Raw genomic sequence first — 18703 nt, forward strand, 5'->3', positions numbered from 1 at the left:
TGTTGTACTATGTATAGTATGGTTGTAGAAACCATTTATTTGAATCATCTGTTCTTCTATAGAAATGTCAATTTTGCTTTGCTTGAGAATTCTTAAATGTTCATTGATAGTATTATGTAGCCTTTCAATATCGCTATTGCTATTATGATTTAAACTTGATGTAAAGTTAATTTCAATATTCTTTTCTTTTAAGAACTCCATCATTCCATGTGATTTCATTCCGAGTTCGTTATCTGTTACAATTTTTTCAATATTTCCATAAGAGCTTAAATATCTTAAGATGCATTTCCTAAATTCGGGGTCTGATCTATTGGTAACACGAGTTATAAGTGCTACTTTACTAAATTTGTCTATCATGGTAACAAATATACTTTTATTTATGGAATAAAATACATCCATATGGATAATTTCATGTGGTCTTCTAGGGGTTTCAGATATTTTATAAGGAACTAGATCTGGATTCCTTTCGTATTTTGACAGCATACAAACTTCACAATTGTTTATAAATTCCGATACTTTCTTATACAAATATGGGTAATAATATTTATCTTTAATTTCTTTGTAGTTTTCATTGCATCCTCTATGGTTATTTTTCAAATGTTCATTAGAGATTATCTCTTCTAAATACTCCTCGTCGAGGATATCAATTAATTTCTTGAGACATCTGACAATTTTTAGATTACTATAATCTTTAAATAAGATTGATTTTAATTTATTAAATATGTCATCATCTACAAATAGTGCGTTTGTTTTTTCGTGATCAAAATGATTTTCTATAATTGTTTTCAGGAAATCATCGTCAAATTCCTTTGCCTTTATTACTTTTCTTTTGTGGTTATGTATGACTGAGTTTCTAATTGATACAGCGCCTGATATTATTTTTTGAAATATAACTTGATTGTCATAAATATTTATTGGTTTTTGCAATTCCTTAATTGAATTTAGATTTTCATTATTGTTAAAATTTTGATTTGATGATATGGTATTATTAATTTCAATTCTACTAAGACAGTCTGCCACCTTATTTAGGTGTCCTTCTTTATAGTTTATTTCATAATCATACTCTCCTATTTGAAGTCTCCACCGCATTAATTTCGAATTTGGCTCTTTTAAGTTATTTAACCATATTAGTGGTTTGTGGTCAGTAAAAAGTTTAATTTTCCTGCCATAGACATATGGCCTAAATTGTTTTAAACACCATACAATTCCAAGACATTCTTTCTCAATGGTGGAATAGTTTATTTCGTGTTCATTCAAAGTTCGAGATACGTATGCAATCGGTTTATCGTTCTGCGATAGAACTCCTCCAATAGCAACATTGCTCGCATCCGTAGTAATTTCAAAAGGTAAACTGAAGTCGGGATAAACTAATATTGGAGCATGAACCAACTTTTCCTTCAAAATGTTAAATGCATCGATGTAATTTATATCTTTTATATCTAAAATCGAGTCCTTTTTCAAGTATTTAGTCATGGGTTTAGTAATGTGTGCATAATTTTTTATGAATCTTCTATAATAGCCCGTCATTCCCAAGAATCTTTTTATTTCCTTTTCAGTTCTAGGAATTTGTAATTTTCTTATAACTTCAATTTTAGCTTGGTTCGGGGACACGCCTTCTTCATTTACTGTATGACCCAAAAATTCGACTTCTTTCCTGAAAAATTCACATTTATCTAATTGAATTTTGAGCCTTGCATTTCTTAATTTGTTAAGCACTGATTTCAAATTTTTTACATGTTCTTCTAGTCCATTGGAAAATACAATAATATCATCCATATAAACCATACACTCCCTTTTCGAAACATTTTCCCTTAAAATATTATCTACCAATCGTTGAAAAGTGCTCGGTGCATTTTTCAACCCGAATGGCATTCTATTAAATTCATAATGGCCGTTATCTACTGAAAATGCAGTTTTTTGTCTGTCCTTTTCATGGACTTCGATTTGGTGAAAACCGCTTTTGAGGTCAAGAATAGAAAAATAATTTGATTTTCCTAACTTGTCTAATATATCTGTTATATTTGGAATCGGATAATTATCCTCAATGGTTTTATCATTTAATTTTCGATAGTCAATGACTAATCTAAATTTCTTCATGCCCGATGCATCTGATTTCTTTGGTACAACCCAAACAGGACTGTTGTATGGACTACTGCTCGGTGCAATAATTCCATTACTTAACATTTCCAAAATCTGTTTTTGGATTTCATCTTTGTATATATAAGGGTACCGATAAATTTTACTTCTTATTGGTATTTCATCAGTGGTATTTATAGTATGCTTAATTTCGTGGGTAAAAGTCAATTTTCCATTATCAGAAAGTAAAACCTTAAAATCCCTAATTAGTTTCTCCAATTCTAATCTCTCCTTAGAATTAAGGTGTTCGGTTCTAATTTTCTTTAGAACTGAATCAACATCTATAATTTCGCTATTGATTTTTCCACTAATATCATTAATATTATGAATTTCCGAAATTTCTTCATACGTCAAAATCACTCCTGTATCTAAAACAATAGGTTTATTTGATTTATTATTAATCTTTACACACACTTCTCCATTTTCACATTTATAAAGACCTTCATTGAGAATTATTCCATTACCCTGCATAATATTATTAATTAATACGTCTCCATTTTCTAAAGGAAGACATATTTTACAATCTTGCTCTCCCGGTGGAATAGTTATCTTTACTTTCGTCGTTATTTTCTCAGAAAGTAATGGCAGTTTTGAACCATTTAGAAGTAAATACATCCCTTCGTAATTTATAATCGCTTTATTTTTCAATAAAATGTCGTTGCCTATTAATCCTTCAAAATTATTATTAAAATTGTAAACATAAAATTCAAACATTTGATTTGGCAAATTAAATTCCCTGAAAGCCTTAACCACGGCTTTATGTGTAACTATATGTGAATTTTTTAAAGCTAACATTTCCTTTGGTCCTTTTAATTGTACTATTTTACTTTGATGAAAAACATTTGGATTCACTAAGGAGTTTGTGGCTCCTGTATCAATCAAAAATTTGCACTTGTTAATTACTATGTAGGTGAGTTCATTGGAGCTGTCTGACAAAAATTTCCAATATCCATTGGTGTTGGTCTATCACTATCATTTATTGGCTGATTAGTTGAATCACTGCTAACGGTGTTATTTTGAAACGGGTTGTTTCGATTATTACTATCATTCTGTCTCGGAATATAATTTTGATATTGATCCTGATATCTGGTATAATTTTGATTCTGATGTTGATTTTGTCTGTGTCTTTGATTTTGATATTTATAGTTTTGATTTTTATTAAAGTTCGTATTTTGATTCACGCTTTTATTTCTATTGTCATGAGTAGAATTTGTTTCGTTTTTATTTGGAATTGGATTAGGATTATAGAAAGCATAATTCGTATCGTAAAGTATTTTCATCGCATTCTCGATATTATTTGGATTTCTACAAATTATAATGGAACGCATTGGTTCAATTAATTTGTTTTTAAATACGTCCAATGCTACCCTTTTATTAGCTGCAATGAGAGCATTGTAGCCCGCTTCGTTTTGATGTAATGATCGAGTTTTCATGTTAAGTCTTCTGAGATAAGTTATTATCTCGTCATAAAAATTCTTTGCATTAGTTTTAAATTTAACTGATCTTAATTTATCATATAACTGTTCATCTGTTAATCTATCGCCAAAGTTGTTAATAAGGGTTTCTTTTAGCTCTGTCCATCTTGTAAGGTGATTGTTTATTTCGGAAATGTCCTTAGCCGGTCCACTTAGTTTTGACTTAATTATGTCTAAAAATATTCCCTTCGACAAGTCATCATAGGTTTCTAAAATTTGCGTAATTCTGTCAACTAAGTCAATAAAGGTGTAGAGTTCGCTAAAACTACCGTTATAAACCGGTAATTTTGATAAATACTTTATAGGGTCAACCGTGACTGCGTTAAGTGCCATTTTACTATTATTTAAATTTTTTTTGTCTAAATTAAAACTTTTTTCTTTGCTGATTTTTTTTTTTATCAGAAACAATTTTTTTTTAGCGTAAAATTTTCACAATTTTTTTTTCACAATTTCTTAATATTCACTATTATTTTCTTATTAGTTACCATAAATTAGAGTTATCAGAAACAATTTTTTTTTTAGCGTAAATTTTTCACAATTTTTTTTTTCACAATTTCTTAATATTCAATATTATTTTCTTATTAGTTACCATAAATTAGAGCTGGTATGTTTCTCCCTCTTTCTTCCTTTATCCGTCGTATGGTTTTTCCTGCTGCCCGGACAAAACCTTTTCCTGGATTCCGAAAGTAAATCCTTTTCGAGGATTTATGTTTTCATCCTTTTTCTTCCTTTATCCGTCGTATGGTTTTTCCTGTTGCCCGGACAAAACCTTTTCCTGGATTCCGAAAGTAAATCCTTTTCGAGGATTTATGTTTTCATCCTTTTCCTGGATGGTGTTGAGTCGTGGATACCTTGTAGGATCCTACCGACTGCGCCAGTTTTAGATACAAACTTCTCTTGTGTAAGTTTCAAGTCTATCTGAATCTTTATTTCAAATTTTCCTTAACGCTAGCTTAATAAATAAATGTTTACAATTAGCTGATGAATTCTTCATAGTATATGTTTTCATTATGGCTCGCTATGGGTGGTCAAATGATATTTGCATTGATCTCTGTTTCTCTGTGGCTGGTTGGGGTAAATGGATTTTGTATATACAAAATCCATTTGCGACAATTTCGTTGATCATGGATTTTTGCTAATGCTGCAAAAATCCATAGTCATAATGAATTAAAATTCTGCGGACAGCGTGGGTGGCCCTGTAACTGCTAGACCCAGAGGTCTCAATGCTAATCCAGAGAAGATTGAAATATGCTTGTTCACAAGGAAGACAAAGGAGGGCGAATTTAATGCACCACGTCTCCTCAATAAGACGATTTCAATAACTGACCAGGTCAAACACTTATGTGTGATCTTGGACAGGAAACTGAATTGGAAGTGTTACATTCAGGAGCGAACTGAGAAGGCTCACAGATGTTGGGCACTGTGTAGACGGGTCGTAGTCTCGAAATGGGGCCTGAATCCGAGCATAGTCCACAGGCTCTTCAGCAGCGAGAGAAGACCAATATTTGCCTACTCCTCAGTAGTTTGGTGGACTGCTATGGAGCAAAAGTGCAACGAAAGGACCATACAACAGATTCAGAGAACATTTTGTCTTGGCATGGGCGGAGCGATGAGGACCACGCCCACTGGGACACTGGAAACTATTGTAGTATCCGACCCAGTGAGGCAGCCACTGATAAAACTTAAGGCAATGGGAGAATGGATTGAGGATGGGAGCAGCTCTTACGATCCCCATATTATCGAGGCGACGATAGGAAACCTGAATGGAATGGAAGAGTTTCCGATCGGATACCTAAAACGATACTTGAGGTCGAGTGCGTGGCACTGCTACCAGCGGCACAGTTTCTGATTGACGGAACTCTAGTACTGCCATTTGGAAGATCATGTAACACGGATAGATCAAAGTAAGGGGACAAAGTGGGCTTCGCGGTCTACATTAAGAACCCAGAGACTGAGATCTGTCTAAACTGCCTGACCATAATACCGTCCTGCAGGAGGAGATCCGGGCGATCACGGTATGCGTGAAGTGAACATCTTTAGGGACAGCGAGCGGGAACATCTTTACGGACAGCGAGCGTGAACATCTTTACGGACAGCGAGCGTGAACATCTTTACGGACAGCGAGCGTGAAAATCTTTACGGACAGTAAAATTGCTATAAGGGCAATAGCAACCAGGACAGAAAGGTCACCAAAAGTCTTCTATAAAGTTGGCAAAAACCTCATCATTTGGGTGCCGGGCCATAACGGAGTAAGGGGGATTGAAAAGCAGACGATTTGGCGGTGATAGCCAGAGGACTGACGTCAATAAACTTGGTTAACCCTAAGCTTTTCGGGTCGACGGAGTCCGAGTTAAGGGCGAGGGCGACGAATGCGAATGTGGAACAACAAAACCGTCGTAAGGAAGGCGAAAATCCTATGGGGGGGGGGGGGGGGGGTCCAGAATGTGAGAAGACGATGCGATTACTGAAAGGATGTAGGAAGGAGGCCAGTATAGCTGTTGGTATCATAACGGACACATATGACTACGAGCTCACTTACGTAAAATCGGTGCGGCAACTGTTAGCATGTGTAGGGCTTGCGAGGAAGCTGATGAGACGTTGGAGCATTTCCTTTGTCATTGTTCGGCTCTCGCGTCTAACACATACCGGCACTTAGGTGGGGACCAAGCAAGCGCATTAAGAATTTTGTAAATAGCACGGAATTCATAACTTAAATTTTCTTTTTCGATGTTACTTTTTTGGTATTTAGAGCACACAACAAGCCAATTACTGGCTTAGGTGTAAGTCCATAGTGGCATGGGGCGGATTAATATCTGCACCCTCTTTTCAATCTAACCTAACCCAACCTACTTGTTACGGTTCCTTTGTTTCTTAGAAGTATTAAATTTCTGGAAGAACGTGTTATTGGTCCAGTTCCTCAGCCAGTAAACATGTGGGTCTTGCGAAATTGCTTATGGAGCTGCTGCTACTCCGTAAACCTTCGGCCGAGCTACATCATTAAGAAGTATTTGTTCGACATCAACGATCGGCTAGTGCACTCATTCAAAAGGTAGATTGATTTCAACAGGCGAACAAGTTTGGATCGATATAAGAATTTCCGATTTTTTGTTAAAATCCGGAAGCTAAATTTTGAATTTAGACCCATGATATCTTGGGAATATCTTAGAATTTGTCCTAAATTACGACTTTGACAACCGTCAAAAAATGAACAGGCGCATTGTACGCACTTTTAAATGTCTTAATTAATACCAGCTTAAAGCTCTTCGAGGGAGGCCACTGTAGCGCAGAGGTTAGCATGTCCGCCTATGACGCTGAACGCCTGGGTTCGAATCCTGGCGAGACCATCAGAAAAAATTTTCATCAGTGGTTTTCCCCTCCTAATGCTGGCAACATGTGTGAGGTACTTTGCCATGTAAAGCTTCTCTCCAAAGAGGTGTCGCACTGCGGCACGCCGTTCGGACTCGGTTATAAAAAGTAGGCCCCTTATCATTGAGCTTAAACTTGAATCGGACTGCACTCATTGATATGTGAGAAGTTTGCCCCTGTTCCTTAGTGAAATGTTCATGGGTAAAATTTGTATTTGCAAAGCTCTTCGAGTGATGCGGAAAGGGCCTATAATGTGTGTTTACATGGCAACCTTTAATTTTCGCTTCCCATTTTCGTGTAAAGCCTTTGATTGTACCTTTTAACGATTTTCTTTTTTATAAACATGGTAACCTTGCCACATTCTCTTTGTTGTATTAATTTAATTCTTCTTTAATATTTACATTAAGTGCAGCATGTTGACATAATAAAGTTATCTGAATGCTTTCAAACATTAATTGTACTCTTTTTAAACGGGCTTTAGTAAGATTTTAAGTTTAATAGAAAGATGATCACAAATTACGAGTGACATAAAGGAAAATGTCGACCGACCATTAATATCAACGCTTCCAACCATGATTAAATATTCAAATACTGTCCGTGAGACAGTCAACGATGCTTGACGAGTGGCAGGACGATGGCATTCCATTACAGGCAGTGCAAAGTGACACTGAAAATCATGTCATTGTCAATGTGGGCAAATGTAACATTCGTTACGTTAACGTAAACCTTAATGTAAACCCAAGAGCAGATTGTGATTGTACAGTGTATTAAACATGCAAATGAACATCGTCAACAGTTACGGGCTATGACCACGGTAACTATGCATGTACACGGACTACTCAGTCAGTCAGCTAGCCAACCAGTCAGACAGACAGTTAACGAGTCCTTGATGCCTGTCGTTTTTGTTGGTTTGTGATTTTCAACTTTCCATTAAATTAAACGCCGTAAAAATCTCACTTCCTTGCTCACTCTTCCGCTCGGTGGACAATTACAGTTTTACATCTTTTAAATACTCTAGAGTATTGTTAAATACGTAGGCCTTTGAAAACCTATAAAATCGCCTTTCCTTTGGATACCATATTAACATAGTTAAATGTTGCTTTTCAAAAAGGAGACAATTTAATTGTCAGGATGTGACAGTTTTTTAATGGCAAAAATTAAGTAGCGGGAGGAAGGAGTTTGGAAAATCGTTGACAAAATGAAACATCTTAAAAGAAGACTATTTTTAGGCGCTGTCTTTAATCATTTAAGTAAAAACTGAGTAGTAGGTTTAAAGGTGGAGGCCACCGTGGCGCAGAGGTTAGCATGTCCGCCTATGTCGCAAAACGCCTGGGTTCGAAACCTGGCGGGACCATCAGAAATCATTTTCAGCGGTGGTTTTCCCCTCCTAATGCTGGCAATATTTGTGAGGTACTATGCCATGTAAAATTTCTCTCCAAAGAGGTGTCGCACTGCAGCACGCCGTTCGGACTCGCCTATAAAAAGGAGGACCCTTATCTTTGGGCTTAAACTTGAATCGGACTGCACACATTGATATGTGAGAAGTTTGCCCCTGTTCCTTAGTGGAATGTTCATGGGCAAAATTTGCATTTGCAGTAGGTTTAAAGGTATGCTATCAAAGCAATTGTGAATATTTTAGTTATGCCCCTATATTGGTCAGTACCTTTTATACCCACCACCAAGGGATGGGGGCTATACTAAACTAGGCATACAATTTGTAACACTTCGATATATTAATCTGAGACCCTATAAAATGACATTCTTAGTCGATCTAGCCATGTCAGTCCGTCCGTCCGTCTGCCGAAATTACAATAGCGTTCGAACGAATAAAGTTATAATCGCTTGAAGTTTTGCACATACAATTCCAATGGATAAAGGTCATTGGGGATTGCAAATGGGCAATATCAGTTCAGATTTGAATAAAGCTCTCACATAAACCGATCTCCCGATTTGTAATATTGAGCCTCTGGAAGCCGTAATTGTTATCAAATTTGGCTGAAAAGTTTAACGTAGTGTTCTGTTGCGTCTTCCAACAACGGTAAGGTAAGGGCCAAATCGGTCTATAGCCTGTTATAGCTCCCATACAAACCGATCTTTCGATATGATACCTGGAGCCCGAGGAAGGCACAATTGTTAACAGATTTGGCCGAAATTTTGCACATAATGTTTTATTACGACTTCAAATAACCGTACTTAGTAAAGGCCAAATCAGCCTTTAACCTGATATAGCACCCACATAAACTCACCTCCCCATATGAGACCTTGAGCCCCTGGAAGCTGCAATTGTTAACCGATTTGTCCGAAATTTTGCAGGTAGTGTTCCGTTGCGACTTTCAATAACAGTGGCAATTACGGGTCAAACCTGATATAGCTCCCATATATAACCTGATATAGCTCCCTATATTACCTGATATAGCTCCCATATAAACCGATGAAGATGTTGAGCCCCTTAGAAGATGTTGAGCCCCTTAGAAGCCGCGATTAATATCGTTTTTTCTGAAATTTTGCACATAATGTTCTGTTGTGACTTCCAATAATCGTGTCAAAGGTGGTCCAAATCGGCCCACAACCTGTTATAGCTCCTTTATAAACTTCCCTCCCGATTTGAGATCTTGAGCCTCTGGAAAGCACAATTGTTATCGGATTTGTCTGAAAGTGTGCACACAGTATTCTAGTATGACTTCCAAAAACCTAGGCACAGTATGGTCCAAATCGGTATATTAGCTGACATAACTCTCACATACACCGATCTTTCGATTTGGGATCATGATCCCTTGAAAGCCGCTATAGTTATCAGATATGGCTGCAATTTGGTACGTAGTGTTCTATAACGAGTCCAAACAACCGTGTCAAGTATGGTCCAAATCGGTCTATTAACCTGATATGATTCCCATATAAACCGATCTCCCGATTTGAGATCTTGAGCCACTGGAAGTCGAAATTGTTATCCGATTTGGCTGAAATTTTGTACGTAGGTTCTGATGTGACTTCCGACATGCGTTGTAAGTTTGGTCCAAATCGAAGCATAATGTGATATAGCTCCCATAAAACCGATCTCCCGATTTGAATTCTTGCGTCCTTACGAGCCGCAATTTTTGTCCAATTTGCCTGAAATTGTGAATGTGGTATTCCGTTATAACATCGCCATAAAGTATCTGTGCAAAATTTCAAACGGGTAGATTTACGCGTTCGACAGTTATGGTGATTTCGACAGACGTACGGACGGACATGGCTAGATCGACTCGAGACGATCAAGAATATACATACTTTATGGGGTCTTAGACGAATATTTCGAGTGGTTACAAACAGAATGACTAGATTAGTATACCCCCATCCTATGGTGGTGGGTATAAAAACACCACCATCCGAAGCAAAGCACATGTGTTTGCTGGTTGGATGGTTTTTTGTCTTGCTTATGGATATATTGTTGTTGTTGTTAAAAGTTGGCTTGCAAAGAGTGCCTATCAATAACAAATTTGTATTTTGGGTCGTGGAGATTCAAAATAAGTTTTTGCAGGAAAATTAACAACTTTCGTAGTTGTTTTTTCGACCAAAGTTTTTGTTTTTCAAAATTATTTTTATCTGTATTATCATTGAGCTTAAACGTGTTTCGGAAAACACTCATTAATATGAGAGAAGTATCCCCGCTGCTTTTTTATGGAATTTTCATGAGCAAATTTGCATGTTTGTCTATTAAAACTTATCTGTACCAAGTGTCGGGATTCATAAGTAAAGGTGTTCGTCTTTTTATACCCACCACCATAGGATGGCGGGTATGATAAATTCGTTATTCCCTACACCCCTACTGTGGTACAGGGTATTATACCTTAATGCATTTGTTTGTAACACCCAAAAGGAAGAGAGATAGACCCATTGATAAGTATACCGATCGACTCAAAATCACTTTCTGATTCGATTTACCTATGTCCGTCTGTCTGTCCATGTTAATTTGTGTTCAAACTACAGGGCGCAATTTTCATCCGATCGTTTTCAAATTTGGTATGGGCTTGTTTCTCGGCATACAGACGAAGCCTGTTGAAATTGGAAAAAATCGGTTTAGGTTCGCATATAGCTCCCATGTATATGTTCGTCCGATTTGCAGTAATACAGCAATAAAATAACCATTTGTTAACCGATTCTCTCGAAATTTGGCAGGAAGGATTCTCTTTTGACTCTCGATGGTAGTGGCAAATTTCTTAGAAATCGGTTCAGATTTGGATATAGCTCTCGTATATATATTTCGCCCTATTTTCACTTCTAGACCCACTGCATGCGCATTTGATGACCAATCTACTCAAAATTTTGTACAACGTCTTCCCCGACGATCCACAATATCCATAAAGTTTTGTCGAAATCGTTTCAGATTTAGATATAGCTCCCATAGTTGCTTTGATCGGAATTTTAAACAGGAATTTGAATAACCCATCTGAATACATGCGCCGAGGTCCATCAAAATTGGTTCATAATTAGATATAGCCCCCCTTTCGTATTTATAGGGTAGGTGTAGGGTATTATAAAGTCGGCACCACCCAAATTTTGCCTTTCCTTACTGTTTTTTTTATCGTCTTGACATTCTTATTCATTCAGCTGTCTCCCTTATAAACCGATTTGGACCGTACTTGACACAGTTGTCGGAAGTCCTAACAAAACACTTTATGCAAAATTTTAACCAAATCGGACAAAAATTACGGCTTATAATGGCCCAAGAAGTCAAATCGGGAGATCGGTTTATATTGGAGCTATATCAGGTTAAAGACCAATTTGGACCGTCCGTACTTGGCTCAGTTGCTGGAAATCATAACACAACACTATATGCAAAATTTCAGCCGAATCGGACAAAAATTGCGGCTTTTAGGAGCTCAATAAGTCCAATCGGGAGATCGGTTTGTATGGGTTTATATATATAAATCTCAACCAATATTGCCCCAACGACCTACATCGATATTAAGTATCTGTGCAAAATTTCAAGCGGCTAGCTTTACGCGTTCGACCTCTATCGTGATTTCGACAGTCGGACATGGCTAGATCGACTCAGAACGTCGAGAGGATCAATAAAATATATACTTTATGGGGTCTTAGACGAATATTTAGAGGTGTTACAAACGGCATGACTAGATTAGTATACCCCCATCGATTTATCGCGCCCATCCTGGGCGATCAATTGGTAATTTCGCCCATAGTGCCTCCGTTAAAAGCATGGTAACTTTCGATGCCATAAGCTAGGCTATATCAGTCCATGTTTTGATATAGCTGTCATATAAAACGATCCTGGATCATGACTTCTTGAACCTCTTCTTATCGGATTTCGCTGAAATTTTTTAGGAAGCGTTTCGCTTTGACTTCCAACATCTGTCCTAAGTATGGTCCAAATCGGTTCCTAACCTGATATAGCTTCTTGAGCCACTAGAAGGCTCAATTATTATCCGATTTGGCTGAAATTTTGCATGAGATGTTTTATTATGACTTCCAGGTGAGTATGGTCAAAAACATTTCATAACCTGATATAGCTCCAATATAAACCGATCTCGGATTTTGAGTTCTTGAGCCACTAGAGGGCGTAATTATTATCCAATGGGGCAGAAATTTGGATATATCCAATATAAACAGATCTCCCGATTTTACTTCTTGATGCACTATAGTGAGCAATTCTTATATGTTTTGGCTGAAAGTTTGCACAATGGCTTCTACTTTGGTCTCCAACAGCCAAACTAAGTATGGCCTCAATCGATTCATAACTTGGTATAGCTCTAATATCATAGCAATTCTTATCCGTTATCTTTTGTTTGCCCATAAAAATATTTCTTGAACTTGATAAATGCCATCTTAGCTGTAGGGTATATGAGATTCGGCTCGGCCGAACTTAACACTCTTTTTTGTTAGTATGTAGAATGAGCAACAATGCGATTACTGGATTTGGAGTATGTCCATAATGACATGGGCGGATAAATATCAGCATCCTCTTTTCAAACTAACCTAATCTGAAGATGTTTGTCGTGAATAATTAGGAATCCCTTTCTGTGCATATACGTTTATCTATCCATTATTGTAGTCAAAGTATCAATTTTATCTCGATCATGTAGAAAGGAGATAGACACCACCTCTGATTTATTTGTATATTTATCACTTTAATCACTGTCCGTCCGTCTATCTGTCGAAAGCACGCTTTTTTTCGAAGGAGTAAAACTAAGTGCCTACATAAAACTCCATATTAGTTCAGGACGGTTGGGATTGTAAATGGGTCCTTGTTTTAATATAGCTCCCATATAAACCGATTACCCGGTTTGCCTTCTTGAGCCTCTAGAGGGCGCAATTCTTACCCAATTTGGCAGGCATTTATCATGTTACGTTTTATTATGACTTTCAATATCAATTACTATACGATGTGGTTGAAATTATGAACGTGGTATATTCGTATTACTTCTAACTGTTATGACAAGTACGGTTCACATAACTTGATATGGCTCCCATATATTTGAAAAATTCATTCAAAGAACTTATCAAAGGCGATCCATGGTTGAGGGTATAAAAGATTCGGTCCGGCAAAACTTAACGCTCTTAGCCCAACCACTTAAATTATTGTTAATTACATAATTGTATAGATTGAGTAAATGAAATTTTGTAGGTGAATCAAATTGTAAACTTTTAATAATTGGGCAAAGAACATCTCTACAAATATGTATGAATAAAAGTTGATTGCAGCTGCTCAATTTAAAACTGAAAAAGTTGTTCAATCATATTAATAAGAATTTGTCCAATGACACGTTTATGATTGTTAATATATCTATCTAACTCCAAACAACACATAACACCCATATAATATGAGAAGAAGGATTAAATTAAATTTAAACTACTGAACGAATAGAAAGAAAAGTTTTAAAAAAAACATGAGCACAAAGAAAAGCAAAAGGATTTTTTTTATAAAAAGCTGCTCTTCTAACAAAAGCACTATTGTTGGTAAGGTTGCTTTTAGTATTTTTTCAATTTGTTAATACATACCATATTGTGTTGAAGTCAAAGATGACAATGGCAGAGTTGGTGATAATGGCAGCAAGGATAAGAAATTAAGTATCACAAATCAAACATTAGTCCTGCTGGTCAACTTGATGATGATCAAAATGTTATGAAGGTAACGAAACTAGATGTTATTGACACATTCGATGAGAATACCTAAAGTTCTTCTTCTTTTTATACTATGCAGACTTACTGTTCTTACTCACAATAACAACTTTGCTTATTTTGAAAGCAACTTAGCAACTGTGTTGGTAGCGAGCTCGGCCTACTTTGTTGGGTTGAGGGTTCGATTATTGCAAGCGTCTTTGATATGTCGCTTCTATGGTATCTCCCTGGAAAAGCGTCTTCTTTGCCTTCGGCGCCCTCGTCACCAGACTTTGTGACCCCTCCGACTCCTCCCGTCCGAATATTCGCAACAGCAACACCTCAGGCCCAATATTGCCGGGCCCGTGTATCTTTCTTTGCAATGGTCTCCGAGGCAAGATCGACGAAAAAGTAGATCTTATGATTCGGAAGAACACATTGGTTGCAGCGATCCAGAAGACAAAGGTGATCAACTATTGGGTTGCCCAAAAAGTAATTGCGGATTTTTCATATAGTCGGCGTTGACAAATTTTTTCACAGCCACAGTGACTCTGTAATTGCATTCTTTCTTCTGTCAGTTATCAGCTGTTACTTTTAGCTTGCTTTAGAAAAAAGTGTAAAAAAGGTATATTCTGAGCTTTAGTAAAAATGCATTTACTTTCTTTTAAAAAATCCGCAATTACTTTTTGGGCAACCATATTTGCACACCTGTCACTGATACAATGTGCTACTTAATGATCGCTATTGAGTGGAGGTGGGGGTTTGTCTTTCGTGATACACCGTGGAGTATAGATCCCTCTCGCTTGCGTCTGGGGCTACTGACCCGTACAAGGAATGGAGATAGAGTAACATCCGGTACTGCCGAGATAGAGCTATACAACGTGTACATACCGCCGGTTGGTATATGTGACCCCGTTAATCACCAAGTGGCCTTCTGCAAATGCAAATTTGTTCATGAACATTCTAATAAAGAATTTTCTCTTCCCTCATTTCAATGAGTGGCCTATTGTCTGGCCATTATCCCCTTATTCTAGGAGACTTCAGCGCGCATCACGTTTAATGGTATTATCCGCTAGATAATTACCAGCGGGGCATAGCTCCAAGTAGATTCAAATCTCCATGTTCTGCACTGTGAATAAGGCTGCCCGACTAGGATTACGAGGAGGAGCAGCAGCTAGCCAGGCATTTTTAATGCATCCCCAGATCTCCTGAATGACGTATCTAGGCAAGCCCTCATTTCTGTTTGATCGGACCCAGGCAATCCCCCACAATACTCACCATCGACCGACCACCCGTCTTCACAAGCTCTCAGTGCCGGAAGTTTATCAATCAGAAGAAGACCGAATGGGTCAGCTTCAGTCAGTACACTAATCGCTGCTTTAGTAAGCTGACAAACCCCTTAAATGAGATAGTTGCTGAATCCACTTACCCCACAATTAATGAGCTGAATCTGAAAATCAACAGGGTAGTCAACGAACATAAGCGAAACATGTGGCTGCAACACTTAAAGCAATGTAGCTTAGATATCGGTTTAGGTAAGCTGTGGTATTCTTTAGGACACACTCGAACCCCGAAGAAGGAATGATAGAACCTCAGTCTCTGCTATCGAAGTAACTGTGACTGATGCGGAGAGATGCGCCAGGTTGTCGATCGTCAATTTATTGTGCATCCTGAGAGTGACAACTATAGGAGAAAAATGGGCTATTTCGGTTCAGATTTAGATATAGCTCCCATATAAACCGATCTCCCGATTTGCCTACTTGAGCCCCTGGAAGCCGAAATGGTTGTCCCATTTAGCTGAAATTTTGCACGTAGTGTTCTGCTATGACTTTCAACAACAGTGCGAAGTACGGTCCACATCGGTCTATAACCTGATATAGCTCCCATATAAACTGATCTCCCGATTTGATTTCTTGACCCTTATATGCCTCAATTTTTAAACGATTTTGCTGAAATTTGGGACAGTGAGATGTGTTAGGCCTTTCGACACCCTTCTTCAATTTGGCCCAGATCGGTCCAGATTTGGATATAGCTGCCATATAGACTGATCTCTCGATTTAAGTCTTTGGGCCCATAAAAGGCGCATTTATAATCCGATGTCGTCGAAATTTGAGACAGTGAGTTATCTTAAGCCTCTCGAAATACAATACTTCTGAAATTTTGCCAGATCGGTCCAGATTTGGATAAAGCTGCCATATAGACCGATCCGCCGATTTGGACCGATCGACCGATTTCTCGATTTAAGGTTTTGGGCCCAAAAAGCGCATTTATTGTCCGATGTCGCCGAAATTTGGGACAGTGAGTTATGTTAGGCCCTTCGATTGCCCTCTTCAGTTTGGCTCAGATCGGTCCAGATTTGGATATAGCTGCAGAATGGACCGATCTCTCGATTTAAGGTTTTGGGCCCATAAAAAGCGCATTTATTGTCCGATGTTGCCGAAATTTGAGACAGTTTGTTGTGTTAGGCTCTTCAATATTCTTCTACAATTTGGCTCAGATCGGTCCAGATTTGGATATAGCTGCCATATAGGCCGATCTCGCGATTTAAGGTTTTGGGGCCATAAAAGGCGCATTTATTGTCCGATTTCGCCGAAATTTGGGACAGTGAGTTGTGTTAGGCCCTTCGATTGCCCTTTTCAATATGGCTTAAATCGGGTCAGATTTGGATATAGCTGTCATATAGACCGATCTCTCGATTTAAGGTTTTGGGGCCTTCAAAGGCGCATTTATTGTCTGATGTCGCCGAAATGTGCAACAGTGAGTTGTGTTAGGCCCTTCGATTGCCCTCTTCAATTTGGCTCAAATTGGTTCAGATTTGGATATAGCTGCCATATAGACCGATCTCTCGATTTAAGGTTTTGGGGCCATAAAAGGCGCATTTATTGAACGATTTCGCCAAAATTTGGGACCGTGAGTTGTGTAAGGCCCTTCAACATTCTTCTACAATTTGGCTCAGATCGGTCCAGATTTGGATATAGACCGATATCTCGATTTGAAGTCTTGGTCCCATAGAAGGTGCATTTACAATCCGATTTCACTGAAATTTGACACAGTGACTTATGTTAGGCTTTTCGACATTCGTGTCGTACATGTTTAAGATCGGTTTATTTTTAGATATAGCTACTAAAAAGACCAATATTTTGTTATACGCAATTGAACAATGACTTGCAATTATTAGTATTTGGTCCAAATCGGAACATAATACGATATAGCTGCTATGGGGCATAAGGTATGCATTTTTCACCAGATTATGACGAAAGGTGGTTTACATATATACCCGAGGTGGTGGAAATCCAAAGTTTGGCGCGGCCGAACTTAACGCCTTTTTACTTGTTTGAGACTATTTTCGTCATACTTATTTCGTCATTCCGTTTGTAACACTTCGTAATATTCGTCTAAGACCCCATAAAGTATATATATACTTAACGTTATAACATTTTAAGTCGATCTAGCCATGTCCTCCTTTCGAAGAAGTAAAGCTAGAGCGCATGAAATTTTGCACAGATTCTTCTTGTAACTGTAGGTCGGTTGGGATTGTAAATGGGCCAAAACGGTCATGTTTTGATATAGCAACAATATCAAAATCTCTCTGATTTGACTTCTTGAGCTTCTGGAGGGCGCAATTTTTATCTGATTTGGTTGAAATTTTGCACATGGTGTTTTGGTATGTATTAGGTTAGGTTAGGTTGAAAAGAGGGTGCAGATATTAATCTGCCCCATGCCACTAAGGACATATACCTAAGCCAGTAATCGGCTTGTTGTGCTCTCTAAAAACTAAAAAGAAATTCCTCGCTACTTACAAAATCCTTAACTGTTTGGTTTGTAATAAGTATGTTAATGTACTAAGTATGGTTCAAGTCGGTCTATAATCTGATATAGTTGCCATTTACACCGCTCTCTCGATTCGATTTCTTGAGCTTCTAGCTGGCGCAGTTCTTATCCGATTTGGCACTTCTTATCGTTTTGGTTTGACAAGTATGGTGTTAGTCTGTTCATAACCTGATATAGTTGCCATCTAAACCGATCTCCCAATTTTGTTCTTTCTGAGCCTCTGGAGGGGGTAATAAGTACTTGAATTACGTGAAATTTTGGAGGTGGTAGCCATGTCAAGTACGGTCAATAACATGATATACAGGGTGGCTGATGAAAGCCGCTACCAAAAAAAAATGTAATAACTTTTTTTCTATTTAATAATAATAATTTAATAATTAATTTAATTAATTAATTAATTAATTTAATTAATAATAATTTAATAATTAATTTAATAATTTAATTTAACATGAATAAAAGAAAAATGTATTCCATACACCGAAAAAAAAATGTAGCAATATTCATCATTGTAGCAATATTCATCAGCCACCCTGTAGGTCATTTAATGTTAAAAAGGGCATTCAAAAAACTTGACAAATGCGATCCATGGTGGAGGGTATATAAGATTCGGCCCGGCCGAACTTAGCACACTTTTTCTTTGCTATTTATACCGTTTTTTGATTACTATTTATGCCGTTTTATAATGCTTGCAGCATAGTCTGGCCAAACAGAATCTTTATATTCTCATAAAAGGTTTTATTGAAATAGTTTTTCAACCAAATAAGACCGGTTGAACGTGACGCTCTTTTATTGGGTTGCCC

The sequence above is a fragment of the Stomoxys calcitrans genome, chromosome 3, assembly GCF_963082655.1.
Source record: "Stomoxys calcitrans chromosome 3, idStoCalc2.1, whole genome shotgun sequence".
In the NCBI taxonomy this organism is placed as follows: Eukaryota; Metazoa; Arthropoda; class Insecta; order Diptera; family Muscidae; genus Stomoxys; species Stomoxys calcitrans.